This window comes from Chaetura pelagica, unplaced genomic scaffold (assembly GCF_000747805.2).
Source record: "Chaetura pelagica isolate M959 unplaced genomic scaffold, ChaPel_1.0 scaffold153, whole genome shotgun sequence".
Classification (NCBI taxonomy): domain Eukaryota; kingdom Metazoa; phylum Chordata; class Aves; order Apodiformes; family Apodidae; genus Chaetura; species Chaetura pelagica.
In genome coordinates this window covers 1,772,466-1,776,282 of record NW_009952707.1, presented here as the reverse complement: position 1 = coordinate 1,776,282, position 3,817 = coordinate 1,772,466, and positions in this window count along the sequence as shown.

Below are 3,817 nucleotides of genomic sequence, written 5' to 3'. Positions count from 1 at the left end.
TTCCCTTTTTCCCTACTAAATACATCATTATCTTGGACCGTTAAAGACAGACTGTTCAGTTTTCAAAAACTTTGCCTCCTAATTTCTCTCCAGCCTAGTAGCTGTACTCCAAAGACATTTTTCTCATGCCAGATGTCAGAAGAAAAACTTAATACTTAACATAAAATACTTTCCATCATAATTCCACAACGCTTTAAATAAAGGTCATCACTACCTTTGGTTGCCATCTTGAAAGATGACCTATCAAAACAAGGACATCCTCATTTTATACTTGGTGAAAGATTAATTACACAAAAGCACAAATAAGCTATAGAAAAAAACACTCTCTCATACAGCTACTTTACAGCTTTACTTTATAGATACAGAAAAAGATTACTGGGACCCAAACAGGCTACTAAACTCCGCCCATAACAGGAAACAGCATGGAATAATGCTCGAGGAAGTCTACTTACCAAGAACCAGAGCCTGAGCAATGCTGTGCTCATGCAGTGCTGAACACCTTGTCAACTGAGACAGCAGAACATTCTAACACAGAATAAGAAATGCATTCAGTAGTCTTGAAAAATAACATGTGTACACACATGTGAAAGACCACAAGGCTAAGCAAGGACTTTAATTTTTTCTACCCTTTGACACACAAAAAATTGCAGAAGGTCAAAATACAGAAATTTTTTCACTCTAATTAAAAAATAAAGTTTATCAGTGACATACATGTCTTTCCTTGGGCTATAAAGATTTTTAATAATGGAACAAGAAAAATATAAGTATGGCCAGACACCAGGAGCATAAAGAAAGTTTGGCTACAATACAATTTAGGAACAGAAGAGGTTCCAGTTGTTGTAGGAAGGAAGACAGATCAATACCCCACTTCCAACATGATGATATCATATCTGTTGCTCATGGTTGAGAAGCAGAACACTTCAGATTTGCACATGAGAGTTTGAAACCCCACATGGGTGTACAGGTGACAAGAAAATTTCCATGCACCTATCCCAAAATATAATTTGCTTATTAAAAGAGAAATTACTCTGCATCATGTTACTTGCCAATCTAGTAACAGGCAGTGAAGTTGCCCATCATATCTAAGCTTTCACTCATTTCAAAGAGTCCAGAGCTTTACAGCATTGGTGTAAAACTTACTTGCTAACCAAGATCACAGTCCTTGCACAACATGACAGTGAAAATGAGCTTCTCAACTCTAATGAAACACATCTGATGTCACTTTTTTGGAGGATTCGGGGAATTACAAGTGCTGAACAGTACTACCACAGCTAATCTGAACAATGCTGACCCACTCCCGGAAGCAGTGCTTGCCAGAACAACTCAGAACAATTCCATATACTTGAAGTCATCTGAGGTAACATTTGGTGCAATGAGTCATGTAAGATAAGTAGGTCATCTGTCTTAGAAGAAAGGCATAGTGATTTACCATAGTGGTTAGCTGAGAATATAATCACAGAAGCAAACTTAAAGACTGAAATCAGTTTTGTAGGAAGTAGACCTCTCCTTACTATGGATTCAATTATAGCTTCAGTTCCTCCACAACTTGCATTCGTCCAGTGTTCAGCTTTGGCTCAACAGCTAACTCCACAGAATGGTAACACCTAAGTCTCTTTTAATAACTTCCAAAGAAACATCCCAAAGACAACTTGGTGCAAGAAGTAATTCTGTCTGTTTTCAGTGGGTAGGAAGGCAAAGAAGAACAGCTTGTTCACTTCAGGAAAGTGCTGTGGAATAAACTGACAGCCCAACTGCACTGAGGCAAGGGAACAAATGCCTTTGCTGAAATCAGCCTCATGCTTCAAATGTTTGCTTTTGAACCTGGAAGGCTTATTAGCTAAGAAGAAGGATTAAAGCAAGTGTCCACTTCCTAAAAACCTGGCATTTCACATTTACCCCGTGAGCAGTGAAATGACAGAATTTGGAGGCTTTCAGGGACAGAGTGTACTGGTTCTAATAGCAATAAAGTTAATGTCCTTCATGGCAGCCTGTATGGTGCTGTGGTTTAGATATGACTAAGCAGGGTTGACAGCAAACCAATGTTTTTGTCATCACTCAGCAGTACTTGTACACCATGCAGGCTTCCTCTGTTTCCAACTTTGCCCTCTCCCAGTGAGTAGGGCTAGAGGTGGGCATGATGCTGGAAAAGGACACAGCTGGGATGGCTGGCCAAAATTGACCAAAGAGGCATTCCAATACCATATATAATGTCACGCTCAGTAATAAAACCAGGGGAGTTCTTCCAACGAAAGTAGATGTTGCTTGGAGACAAGGCTGGGCTCTGGTTTGCTGGTGGGACATGGAGACTGACTACTTTTTCTTTATTTCTTTTTTCCTCCTATCTTCACTTACTAAACTGTCTTTATCTCAACCCATAAGTTTTTTTTAATTTTGCCCTTCTGATTCACTCCCCTGTCCCACTGCAGGGGAGTGAGCAAACAACTAGGTGAGGGCTTAACCACTGCCCAGGGTTAACCCACCACACAGAGGATTCCAGAGGTTAATTAGATTTCCTTAACAAGCAACAACATCCAGGCTGCAGACAAACGATAAAACATGACCACAAAACATGGTTCCATTTCCACACTGAAGGACATCCTCTACTTATTTCAGCAAGGTTCATCACTGCAGTACACCTTTCCCAAAAAGAAGAAAAATAATCGTTCCAACAGAGACCACCTTCTGAAAAGGTCTTGAAGTACTACTTCCATGAAGGCAAGGAATTGCCATTGGAAACGTAAAGATGAACCTGCTTAGTATAAAATAAAGCTACACTATTTTTCTCTGAGATAGCATATTGTAACCAATATACACTGGCTGAACGCCTGAACTGTAGCCACAGAAAAGGAATGCAGGTCTTGTGGAGGCAAAGCTAGAACTCACAGATAAGGAGGATGACTGCTACTGTCATAATTCCAGCTGCTTAATTTCATTTCCTTGGCACAAGAAGTCACACTTTTCAAGGCATGAGATCTTGAAAATATAGCACTTCAGGCACATATTAACATTGTCTTCCTGGATTTTACTGAATGACTTGATACTGAACAGGTTGTCAAATTTATCACGTAGACAGAAATACTAGCCTCAAATGGACTTAGGATAACAGCACCTGTAGATAAGTTTTTGCCAGCAAGCTCTGGCACTGAAGATGGTGCTGAATGGTTTGACTTTAGGTGATGTCAACTTGTGACAGCCACAGGTCCTCAGATCCAGGAAGACATTCAGTACTTTTTAAGAAGGCAATATTCCAGTGTAAAAATCCTGGTCACTTTTGTTTTGATAAAGGGTGACTGGTGAAGCATCTCAACATTTCCACCTCTGTGGTAACAGGGATACAACATATGTGAAGTACAAGATGGACTCAGTTCTCAAGTTGCAAAAGAAGTCGGAAAGCCAGAGTATCTTGGAGAAAGAACAAATAGAGAACAACTTTTTCTGCCACTTTAAAAAGAAAACAACCCACAGCAATGGAACACTCCATCTCCCCAAGGAAGAGATGTGCCAGAAGCATTCCAGTTAATGTGTCCATGTGTTTTCTCATTCTCCACACATGGAGTATGAATGTTCCATCTACAGAGTCTGTACAAGGAAAATGTTCCTTATTCTCAAGTTTTCAAGTGTAAGTGGTGTGTTCACATTCATATGGGCTATATTCAAATACAGAAATACAAAACCTGTAGTCCATCAAATGAAAAATGCATTATGGAAGAAGTATTGTTAAAGGGCTTAGGAAGCCTTCCTTCTGTTTATACTGTAATTCGGGGGGGGGGGGGAAAAAAAAAAAAAAATAAAAAAAAAACACAAAGGTGTTTTTCCT